Source organism: Pteropus medius, unplaced genomic scaffold (genome assembly GCF_902729225.1).
Source record: "Pteropus medius unplaced genomic scaffold, Ma_sr-lr_union100, whole genome shotgun sequence".
NCBI lineage: Eukaryota > Metazoa > Chordata > Mammalia > Chiroptera > Pteropodidae > Pteropus > Pteropus medius.
The window spans coordinates 4,875,138-4,888,271 of record NW_024349797.1 but is presented as its reverse complement, the minus strand read 5'-3'; the positions used below and the strand labels follow the sequence as shown (position 1 = coordinate 4,888,271).

The 13,134-nt window shown below is 37.1% G+C and overlaps 1 protein-coding gene and 1 pseudogene across 1 annotated transcript in view; both read left to right on the top strand.

Moving 5' to 3' along the window:
- Positions 1 to 13,134, top strand: part of TMED8 (transmembrane p24 trafficking protein family member 8) — a 32,865-nt gene that overhangs the window by 161 nt on the left and 19,570 nt on the right. The gene's annotated exons all lie outside the window — the stretch shown is intronic.
- On the top strand, positions 9 to 11,176 carry LOC120619552 (60S ribosomal protein L12-like; annotated as a pseudogene).

Below are 13,134 nucleotides of genomic sequence, written 5' to 3'. Positions count from 1 at the left end.
AAGCCGGGGCGCCGGCGCACCCGCCGCCCGGCCTCAGGACCCCGCAGCTTGGCGCCAGGCTCGGCGGCGCTCTGCTCCGCGCTCTCCGGCGGAGCGGCCCCGCCTGGGCAGCTCCTTCGCGCGCAGAGCCCCTGTCTTCGCTCTTGCTCTGGCCCCCTCCCCCGGGCCGCGACCCCCGCCGCCGCCACCCCCTTACCCCTGCCCTAGGCCCTGGTCTACTCTGGAGGTTATTTTCTACTCTTGTTTCGAAATGCCTTGGTTCCTGCCGCGTTTCCTTTCTCAGATCAGCCCAGATGGTAGTGACCGGGCTGCTCTGCCCCTGGCGCCTCTTCGCACGCCCGCAGATCACTCCTTCGCTGCCGACCCCAACCCAGTTGGCCTCGCTGTGCCCATCTCTGGCTTCCCACCCGGATCCTCACCTTTGTCACTGGCCTCAGCCTTTCCACGCGCCTCTCTACCCCTATCCTGGTAGGCAGGCTCGCCCTCCTCTGTCCAGCTCCCCACTTGGCTTTCGCCTCCCAGCACATAGGCCCCCGCCTCGCCTCTGCCCTTTCCACCTCAGAAAGAAAAAGTTGGCATAGGTAGGCTTGGCGGTCTTTTGAATGAACGTAGTGACCAGAGCAAAGGCAGGAAATAGGGGCTGATATAGGAACTTCGGCGAACTCCCTCATTCTCCAGGACCCTCCTCTTCTTGTTCAGGAGACATGTCTCCATTTGGACCCCATACAAGTTTCTCCGTGTGCATTACTTAAGTATCCAAAGGCGAAAGGGTCCATGGATCATACTGTTACCTTTCAGGCCTCCTATGGTCACACACGACGCAACTAAAAGGATGCTCTTTTGAAATACAAAAGGGTCGGGGGAAAGAACTGGTCTCACTAAATAGTAAATAGAAATTAATTTTCCAGGTCCGAGATTAAAATAGGCGCCATTAAGTATAGCGGTAGAGGTGGTGCCATGGTGCCTAGGTTGGAGCCTGAAATTTCAGTTTACTAATTAAGTGACCTTGGGCAAGTCACTTAACTTCTCTGTGTCTCAGTTTCCTCCTCTGTAAATTGTCCTGTAGTACCTAAAATTACTGGATTACATGAGTTGCTATGTGCGAGGGAGTAATTTGGTGCCTAGCCCGTGGTACACACTGTACTGCTGTGGTCCATAATGATAAGAATAAGGTCTGTTTTTGCTCACCTAAACTCCATGTGCTGTCAGAAGTGTTCCTGGCTGTGTATGTTCCAGCATCGTGACTTGTCCTGTCTTTTCTATCCCAAATATCTCTTATCTCCAAACACCGCTTCTGTCAGACACAGACACGTTTGAGTCACCCAGCTTTTTCCTGGTTAAGAGTTAATTTTCTCTTTTAAACATGTAATGGTTTTTGGTTTTTTGCCTTCTCAGTAATTCTGTGCTTTGTAGTAAATTCAAAATTGGTGGCATGTATTTAACATTATAGCAGTGGAAATTTTAAGCATAATTTCTAAAAGATTAAGCAAATGAACTCTCAGAAAGTCTCAAACATCTCTCCCTTACATGTGTCAGTATTTATTAAAAAAGGATTTTAAAAAAATGTTCCCTTTAGATCCTTGTGGGCTATGGCAATCACACTCAAACATTTAAAATAGGAAGGTCTTAATAATAGTTCGGGAGTATATTGGAGGGCAATGCGTTTGTCTCTGAATCTCCCTGACCCACTTCTAACTGGTTCCTGCATTTAGTTTTTCCTCCCAGGACACTGATAGAAACACTTATGGTTACTTCCTCCCTCTTGCTCTCAAAAAGCAGGGTGAGTTGATTGCTTTTTATTTCATGTAGGAATTTGTTATTGTAGCCCAGAGCAGGTTCTTCCCCTTGAGGTATGATTTGTTGCTAATAAAATAGTTAATAAAATAATAGTAATGATAGTTATAAAAACTGAATGCTTACTCTGTGCCAGGATGTGGAAAAAGATTTGTATTATTTGACTTAAGCCTGTCAACAATCATTTTCTCCCCATTTTGCAGCCGAGAGAGGTTAACTTATTTGCCCAAGTCAGCGGTGGAGTTTTTACTGTTTGTATGAAATTTGCAGTACCTTATTTTTAATTTTATTGGCCATTAATCAAGTGTTAGTACTCCAGGGCAGGTTATGGTCTGCCCTCAAAGTGTTTTTAGTTTGATAAGATGAGAATACCTCAGGAACAAAACCAATTCAAAACATATAATTCGGTGTCTTTTATTACAGCTCTTGTGCTTACTCCCTGAGAAATCTGCTTGATGGATAGAATCTATTTTGTTATCTCCTGGAGCCTTTGATGTTGTGTCCTAGAGGTTCCATAAATATTTGCTGGATTATGAGACAGTGTCTCAATGTGGAAATTTGGAGGAGCATCACATGATTGAATTAGGGCTGAGATAATTAAGAATGTTCTTGGGTTAAAACAGTGGTTCTCAACCAGGAGTGATTCCCCCTGCCTCCAGGGGGCTTTTTAGTTGTCACAATTCTGGAAGGGGAGGAAGGTAGGGTTATTACTGACATGTAATGAGTAGAGGCCTGGGATGCTGATAAACATCCTGCAATGCACAGGAGAGCCCTGACAATGCAGAGTTTTCTAGCCCCAAATATCAGTAGTGTTGCTGTTGAGAAACCTTGAGTTAGAGCTAAGCTGGGTTTGCAAAGCAATGTGGAGATTATACATTTGGTTTGGCTACCCCTGGTAAGGCTTGAGGTAACCTTAAAAAACTGCTTCAAATTAGGAGTTTGTTTGATTGGATCTTTCTGCCACCTTTTTTTGGGAAAATGATCCGATGAGTAAGCAATAGAGACCGAAAAAAGAATGGAATTGAAGAAGGTTTCTGTCATCCTCTCTTAGAGGAAAACAGAATAAGACATGAGGTTGGACCTTGAGTAGTTATTGAATTAAAGGTTTTGATTTTTTAACGTATCTTATTTCTTCAAAGCAGGAATTTGTAATTATCTAGAATAACCATGATTTTTTATTTTTTAAAGTATTCTCTGCAGAGTATCTTCATTTTTGTTAGCTGAGGTTTTGATGATAAGAAAGGTATTTATGTTCTTCTGACTTAAGCTCTGTGATGGTCATAGTGTGCTTATTTTATGAACTATAATTATTTTTAATAGGGACACCTGGGTCCTTCATTCCCCAAGAGGAAAGATCACTCTTTTGTGTAGTGAAACTCTCTGAGGCATACGTGTTGCATCACTTAAAGTAGCTCCCCCCCCCTCCCCCGAGCTTTGGAGAAAATAAAGGGCAAAATCTGTTATGACTCTGAAGTCAGCAGTAGAACTTGGTTTGATGTAAATCACCCTGAGATCTATCAGTGCATTTAGACATATAAAGACTGGAAACAGATCAGGTGAACTTGTTCATGATTCTTATAGAGGACTTAGAGCAGAGCAATAAATCTTTCTGCAGTGATGGAAATGTTACCTTTCTGTGGCTATTTCATTTTAAATTGAAATTTAAAAATTTCTGGCTACCATAATGGAAAGAACAAAAGGGTAGAAGTCTATGACAAAGAGCCCTTATGATTTTGGTTTTCTATTGTAGTTTTATGTCAAAATGGTATAAATTTGTTTGCCTGTGGGTTATTTTTTTTCTTACAGCAGTTGTGTATTTATGGTATTGAGATAGCCAGTTAGTCCTGTCATAATTCAATCAACATACAACCTAAGGTTTATAATCTGACAACTCAGGAGCATGTCCCAGTTGTAAGGGCTGAGGAGAAATTGGATTATATGGTCTCTGTATTTAGTTGGAATATAAATTCAACCAGTTTCTTTTTAAGCCTCTTGAGTCTACAACCACATAGCCTGCTGTTGGTTCCTCTGTACTTGAATCTTAAAGCCCAGGCTAATTATCTCTTTGCAGCATGTTTAGTGACAGGGAAGTCCTATGAGACCTGTTCTAAAGAACTCTGACCTGATATTCAGGTGCTTTAGAAAAATTTGCTTTTTGGTGCTTTTTTTAGGTAAAGTACACAGTAAATTTAAATCTGTAGCATGATCAGAATGTCTATAACCATATTCTGGTAACATAGAAAACTCATTTTAAAAATTTAAAATATAAATCATTTTAAGGAAGTTTCTTTTTTTCTTCTCCTTTGCTTTAGAGGCCATCAATTATAAATTGAGTTATTCTTGAGCTTTCATTTGCTCTTCTCTGTTAATTGTTTTTAAGACCTTGGCCACAGGTGCCATAGTCACAATTTTTGCCATGTTAGAGAATACATTCCAATATTATTTGGTTATTATTTTTTCTTTAAATTGACATTTAAAATTTTGTTTTATTCTAAATAATATCTGTGATATCATTAGCTTGATGTATCAATTTTTCCGAATATATATTAAAATAAATACCCATTAAAAAAACATTTTCCCACCTACAATCTAAATTTGCAAAACTTGTCCTAGTTTCTCTGGTCTCTTTTAGGAGTATTTGTAGAATTGGTCTATATTTGGCTGACATATTAAAAGCTCTATATTATGAAAAAAAATTGGCTTTTGCTTCTTGATAGTATTCTAAATTTCTCTGAATAAATTTAGGAAACTTGAAAAGCTGTGTTTGTAATCGTATTCTCTTTAAAACAGGACTGTATCTTTCACACTTTATACTTCTGGAAATAAACTTATGTATTTCTTTCTGCTTTCCTTATTTCCTGCCTCTCTGAATTCAATTACAAGTTGTTTTACCAGTAGTTCTTACATCATTTAGCATATACCTTTAACCTTAAAAATCAAAAGCAATATCTCTTTTCACTTTTTTTCTGCGTACTTTAAGCTGTTAAGATGCTACGAGAAGTGGCTTTTAACAAATGAAAAATGTTCATCCTAACTCATAATAAAAGAAATAAATCATAACCACACTGGGTGGTTCGATATCTCACTATGTTGATAAGGGTGTGTAGAAGCAAACACTTTCATGCATTGCTGATGAGAGTGTAAACTGGTACAGGTGCTATGAGGGCAATTGTCAATATCCATCAGAATTACAATATATGCCTTCCTCAATTCATTACTTCCAGGAATTTATAGATTTACTCATGTGCCTATTTAATGACACATACACAAGGTTATTATAGCATTGTTGGTAAAAGATTAGAAAGGACATAAATGTCCATCAATAGGGAACTGGTTAAATAAATTATGGAATATTCAGCCAATGAAATATTAATCAGCTGTAGAAAAGAATGAGGAAGCTTTTTATATATAGTTATGCAAAGATCTCTGAGCTGTAAGTGGAAAAACAAAATGCATAGTAGTGTGTCTAGTATTATTTGTGTAAAAAATATATGTGTTTCCACACAAACACACATACACACACCCCTTTTTTATATGCATAAAATATCTCTAGAAGACTACACAAAACCTAATATTTGTTGCTTTTGGAGGTAGGACTGAGATGGGTAGAAGTTTTCCCTGTATGTTTACGCTTTTTGGATTTTGAATAATGTGAATATGTTACCTATTCAGAAAATACAAATGTGTTATGAGATTCTTCACTATGTTTATATTGTAAGTCAGAGCCATTCTGTACATTTCTATTGCCTTTCTGGTCATCAGGAACTGACCTTTTCTGGGCCTTTAACACCCAAATGAATTTTTAGTGAAATACAGGTTGTAAATTTCCTTAGGGATTAATTTTAAGTTATTCTTTAAACCCACTACTATCTTCCGTTATTTTTGTCCCAATTTTATTTCTGCCTAAAAAATCAACCTTACTGAAGTCTTCATTATGATCAAAGTGACAGGATAAGTCAAAGGAGGGATAGAACCATTACTTAGGTAAGCTGATACTGGTAGCCAGTGACAGAAAGAAGGAAGCCATTTTAAATTTCTGTTTTGTTTCCATTTTATTTACTAAGATATCTTCAAAATGAAAAAGGTAAAGAGGCAATGTAGGTTTCTGATTTGAATTATGGCAGACTAGTGATTGGGATCAGTTCTCCAACTGGAGACAATTAGAACATAATTGTCAAAATATAAACATCTGCTTGAAGATCGTGGCAAACTAGCCAGATATTGAATAATTACCAGGCAATGGTCCATGTGGGGACAGAAGTATAAAGATAGAGTTCCAAGGATGATAGTCCATTATGGGGCTCCTTTCTTCTCTGAGGGCATATGCTGGATTCCTGAGTGTGGAGGCTGAATGGCAAGGCTGTGAAAGTGCCTCTCTGGACTGAAGCAACAGGATTAATGTTCAGGACCAATGAAGCCGGGGGAACCCTGGTGAAACCCCTTTCCTTTGGGTTGGGACCATGGGTTAGAAGTAAGGGTAAATTAGAAGTAGGCCATTGCAGGGACTGCAGCTCAGCTTCAGAAACATCTAAGTTTATGAAATTGGATTAAGGTGACCCCAGGGTACTAATGACCTTAGGTCTGTGTGGGGGAAGCAAAAAAAGGCAAATCTTCTCTGAAGGATTGTTTTAGATTTCAAATTATTTCTGCAAACAGTTTTGTGAGAACAATTTCTGCCACATATCAAAAATGACTAGATGCATGAGAAGAGACAATGTGAACAAAAATCAAACAACAGACAGTGAACACGGATACACGGGGGCACCAGATTTTGGAGTTACCAGGTACAGATATAAAAATAGTTATATCATGTTCAAGGAGAGGAGACGAATTTGAGAAATTTGGCAGATAATTGAAATTTATAAAAAATAGAATCATATGGAAATTCTATAACTGAAAAATACAGATGAAAATTAAGAACTCAATTGATAGGTTTAGCAACCTATCAATTATACCTGAAGAGAGAATAGTGAACCGGAAGAAAGGTCAGAAGAAAATATCCCGAAAGAAATGTGTAAAAAATGCAACAATGGAAAAATCAAGAAAGAGACAAGACAAAGAAGATATGATGAGAAAGTCTAGCATTTGTATAATTGGAGTCCTAGATGGTAAGGAGAGCAAGAATGGACAGAAGCAATGTTTGATGAGATAATAGCTGTAAATGCCCAAAATTAATGAAATCCACAGATTCAGGAAGCTCTATGTACCTTATGCAGGGTAAGTACAGTGAAATCTACAGGTATACATTAAGTTTAAACTACTATAAAACCCAAAGAGAAAATATTCAAATTAACTAGAGAAAAATTACAGTTTGCCTTTAAAGGACTAGTAATTTGACTGATAGCTGACTTCTGCACAAAGCAGTAAAAGCTAGATTATCTTTAGAATGGTGAAAGAAAATAAATATCAATATAGAATTTTTTTTCAGTGAAAAGTCTTTAAGAACGAAGGTGAAATAAAGATATTTTCAGACAATCAAATGCAAGATTTATCACCTGCAGATCTGTACTACAGGAATAACTAAATCAGGGAGAATCAAAATGATCCCAGATGAAAGAAAATTGCAATTTAATATCATTAACATAGACGCAAAAAGTCATCAACAAAATGTTAGCAGACTGAATCCAGCAATGTATATGACCAAGTTGGGTTTTTCCAAGAGTGCAACTTTAACATTTTTTTTAAGTCAGTGTAAATCACCATTTTAATACCCTAGAGGATACAAATTATCAGTTTAATTAGAAGCATTTGGTAAGATTCAACCTCTATTTATGATTCAAAACTTAGAGCAAACTAGGAATAAAAGGAGACTTCCTTAATTGGATAAAGTATATCTACATAAAACCTATAAGAACATCAAACTTAGCGGTGAAATTTGAAAGTTTTCTTCTTGAGATTGGGAATAAGACAAGGATGCCAACTCTCACCACTTGCTATTTATCATTTTACTGGATATTCTTGCTAGTACAGTCAAAAATAAAATATATAGGGAGTAGAAATCCTGTTTGCAGATGTAGAATAGTAGAAATAGTAGAAATCTATTTGCAGATGATAACTATGTACATGGAGAATCCAAAAGAATCTACAGATGAATTTTTAGAATTAATAAATTTGGCCAGATTGCTGGATACAGAGCCAACATGCAAAATTCCATTGCTTTTATATATACCAGCAACAGAGTTAAAATATTTACCACAGAGTAAAAAAATTAGGAATAAATCTCACAAAATGTATTCAGAATCTTTCTGCAGATTATATAATACATTATTGAGAGAGAGTAAAGAATATATAAATGGAACGATGTACCATATTCCTAAATTAAAAGACTCAATATTGTAAAGATGTTAATTCTCCCCAACTTGATTTATAGATAAAATACAATCCTAATGAAAATCCCAGCAGGGTTTTTTGGGTGGAATTTGACAAGATCAAGCTGGTTCTAAAATATATGCCTAAGTGAAAGGCCACAAATAGCAAAGACACTGGTAAAAACAAAAAGATGGAAGGATTTTCTCTATCAGGTATCAGGATTTACTTTAAAGCTTTTACGCAGTAGTCCCATAGGCCTTAGAAATAGGATAAATGGGTAGAAACGAAATCTTTGATTTGCAACAAAGATTGTAGTGTAGAGTGGTGAGGAAAGAATGGTAAATGTTGCTGGGACAATTGAATATCCGAAGAGAAAAGAAAGAAGAAAAGAATTTGATCCTTGTCTCAGCATACACAGGAAAAAAATCAACTCTAGTTGCACTGTAGATCAAAATGTGAAAGGCAATACAATAACCTTAACAGAGATCAGATAGGGGAATATTTTCTCGATCTCAGTGTAGGGAAAGACATATTAAACAGGACACACAAAGACTAATAAAGGAAAAGATTGATAAATTTTGACTATATTAACATTAAGAACTTTGGTTCATCAAAAGATACCATTAAAAGGAAAAAGGTAAACCACAGAGTGTAAGCAGGTTGACGAACACATATAGTTGACAAAAGACTTGTTTTCAGAACTCTTATAAATATTAAAAAGACAATCCAGATTTTGGCTTTTGGCTCAGAGGAGGCCAAGGTGCAACTTTCTTGGGTTGTCCCTAATCCAGGTTCCTCCGATACCAGCCTCCTCCACCATGCTTCTTAAATTCAACCCCAATGAGATCAAAGCCATACATCTAAGGTATACTGGTGGGGAAGTTGGTGCCATGTCTGCCCTAACCCTTGACACTGTCTGCAAAAAAAGCTGCTGCTGATGACATTGCCAAGGCAACAGGTGATTGGAAGGGTCTGAGAATTACAGTGAAACTGACCATTCAGAAAAGACAAGTCCAGATCGAGGACCTTCTGCCTCTGTCCTGATCATTGAAACCCTCAAGGAACCACCAAGAGACAGAAAGAAGGAAAACATTAAGCACAGTAGAAGTTCAGTTTTGACGAGCTTGTTAACATTGCTGGACAGATGTGACATAGATTTTTAGAGAACTCCATGTGACCATTAAGAGATCCTGGGGACTACCTAGTCTGTGGGCTACAATGTTGATGGCTGCCACTTCATGACATAGATGACATCAGCAGTGGTGTGGTGGAATGCCCGTCTAGTTGAGAGCTACACAGGAAAATATTTCAATAAAGGATCATTTGACAAAAAAAAAAAAAAAAAAAAAAAAAAAAAAAAAAAAAAAAAAAAAAAAAAAAAAAAAAAAAAGGCAAGAGACTTGAACAGTTACTTTACAAAAGAGGATTTCTAAATGGCCAGGAAAAATGATGTCATCACTGATATGCAAACTAAATGAGCATACCCCTATCAGAATGGCCCAAATAAAAAATATTAATATGACCAAGTGTCAAAGAGGTAGAGAGTAATGGAAATGTTCCTCACTGCTAGCAGGAATGCATATTTGGTACAATACCTTTAGAAAGTAGTTTGGCCTTATCTACCAAAGTTTATCATTCACTTTTCTATGACTTAACCATTCCATTTCTAGGTTTATATCCAACATTAAATCCATGCACGTGTATAACAAGAGATATGTACAAGAATATTCATAGCAGCATTATTCATAATACCTCCAAACTAGAAATAACTCAAATTTCATCAACAGTATGTTGATAAATTATGGTATATTTATGGAATATTATACAGCAATGAAAATGAACTAACCTAACCACAACAACATGGATGAATCTTACAAACAATGTTAAATAAAAGATGCTAGACTTAAAAGAAGACATTCTGTATAATTTGCCTTTATAGAGAGTTCAGAAAACGTGGAATGAAGTAACATTGTTTAGGAATGTGTATTTGGACCTATAAAGAAAAGCAAGGAAATGATTCCTGCAGATTAGGATAATGGTTAAGGAGGAAGGGAGCGGGTAATGACTATGAGGGTCATGAGTGGGGCTTCTGGAGTGCTAAAAATATCCTATTTCTTGGCATAGGTAATAGTTATATAGGTGTTTGCATTGTGATAATTTACTTGAGCCCACACTTTTGTCTACTTTTCTGTGTGTTATATTTCACAATAAAAAAAAGTATATACTGTTGTTATTAAAAGTGTTAGCTTGAACTTGGACTGCCTGAGTTCATATCTATTCCTATTTGCTGGTCATCTTGGGCAAGTTACTTGATTTTGCTAAGCCTCAATTTCATAAACTCTAAAAAGGAACTAATAATAATATCAACTCTAATGGTTATACAATTCAGTGAGATTCAGTGAGGATTCAATACGATGGTGCCTGCAAAATGCTTAGAAAGTAATTGGCATGTAGTAAGCGATCAATCACTAAGTCTTGGCTATAATAATAAAGATCGAAATGAAAATAGGATATCCAGCTGCTTTAAGTTCCGATTTCTGGACCTTGTCAAATTCTATCCAGATATTTTGGTCACAGTTCTTGGTAACAGGCAATAGAAACTCTGGCTGCCTTAAACAGAAAGAGGATTATTGGAAAGATGCAGGAACCTCACCACATTGCTAGAAGGAGGGCTGAGTAGACTCTAGGGGCTAAGCACCCACGATTTGGTCAGGCTGTTTGGCTGCTGCTAGATGACTTCTGTCTCCCTTTATACAACTCCTATTTCAGATTCTCCGTGGTGATATTTTAGGTCGTGCGCCTGTTTCCTAACTTCCTGGGGCTGAAAAAAGGATCTTGCATTCTTACTTCCATTGTGCATTATTTATAGTGTCATTCCTCCCCAGGAAGAGAAAGTCGAATGTTTGAAAGCCAAAATGTTGACAGATGACTACTTACATCTGGAGTCCTGAAAGAACCTGCACATGTAATTATGTGTTATCTTTGAGGAAAGTCAGGGACTTGAAATGAACCTATGTACCAATTATCCTAAAGGGGAAGAGAGATTAGAATCTAGAATCTATAAGCCATTAAAGTAAAGTTCTGGAATATATCACAGATGGTAAAGAAAATGAGCATTGCCAGGAGCCAGCATGGGCATATTAAAAACAAATTTGTCCACCTAATTATTTTCTAATCCAGTGCTCTCTGCTTTCTCAACTATCACCATTAGGTCCTCACCATCATGTGAACTTCTACAAGGGCCTCCTATTTGATCTGATAAAATCTATCCTATCTGTAGCTGCAGTAGAATTCTACCAAAGAATACAATTTGACCATGTCGTTTTCTAGTTTAAAATTCTTCATCACCTGTGGGATAAAGGCCCTTCACAGTCTTTCTGGATAGACTGAAAGCTTCGGGAGAGCCAGAACTGTGTCTGCTTTAGTGCATTATCTTTAGTACCCAGCGTGGGGCCAAGCACTTGTTAGGAATTCGATAAGTGTAGAGTTGAATTGATGGAACCTGTGTTTCTTGGCTCATCTCTCTGCACTCTTGCTATACATACTGAACTGGTATGGTATTTTATTTGTTTGTTTTACTAATGTTTATTTTTTTTATTTCTCTGAAATGCTTTTAAATACTTCCTTATTTTTTTGTGTGCAATACAGTATTAATTATAGGGATAATATTATACACATCTCTAGAATTTACTCATCTTGTATAGTTGAGAATTTATGCCCATTGATTAGCAACTTCCCATTTTCCCCTCTCCCCAGCCCCTGGCAACCACCATTCTACTCTCTAATTCTATGAGTTTGATTGTTTTAGATGGGTGTGTGTGTGTGTATTATTATGTGTGTGTGCTATTATTATGAGAGAAGAAGAGAGGGGGAGAAAGAGAGAAGAGAGAGAGAGAGAGAGAGAGATTGAGAGAGAGAGAGAGAGAGAGAGAGATTTTACCTGAACTGTGGTCTCTAAATACTTTCTCATCATAAAACCACAGCTCTTTAGAGAAATGGTCAAATCCAGGTCTGGGGCAGGGCATTTATGAGCTTGGAACTTGTGCAGTAAGCAGGACTACTGGGGTCATGTTAAAAGGACACAGAAGCCAGCTCCAAGGAGCTCCTGCTGGCTGAAACTAGGAAAACTTGAAACACATAAAATATGTTAAAACCATGTTACTAACACTTCTAAATCATGTTTCTATTACTTTAAAAAAGTAATCATTATATAGAGATTGCTATGAGTCTAACTCAGTATTCTGACAATTCGGAAAGACTCGGTCTTTTATACTACCTCTCAGAGTAACCAAATAGTTGATGTGGGGAATTTATTTTTTTTAAGGAAGAATTCTAACTAATACATTTAGAAAGTGCTAGAATTAGAAAAATGATTTTCCAGCCTCTAATGAAATGGTAGCTCTATTTTCAACAATGATCATGAATGGCTGCTAAAGCCATTAGAAGAATTAGGCTGAAAACATGAGCCCAACAATCAATCTTTACATTATTAAAGTTGTGATAAGCGTTTGTTATGTGCTTCCTGATGTGATGCTATAGGAACCACATGCACCGTGTCTGGAGTATTATTGCAAGAATTGAACCTGAATCTAGTCAAGCCTCTAGGTCAAAACTGCCCAGAAGAGCTTTCTTTGATGATGAAAATGTTTCTGTGCTGCCCAGTACAGTAGCCACTAGAAACTTGTAGCTTTCGAATACTTAAAATATGGCTAGCAAGACTGAGGGACTGAATTTTATACTTTATTTAATTTTCATTAATTTAAATTTAGCCACACGGACTAGTAGCTATAGTATTGGACAGCACAGCTCTAGCTCTGTGACCAGTTTACAGGTAATACAGGGGATAGAAGAATCTGTTAAAGGACACCGTGAAAATGCAATCAGCCAAATTCAGAATGTGGGAAATTAATTTTTATTTCCACAAATGAATGAAAAGCAATGGTGTAAAGATATAGATTAAGAGACTTAAGATATATATAAGCTAAATTTAGTGTTTGATCCTTTTTTGGTTCCTGATGCAAACAAACCAGC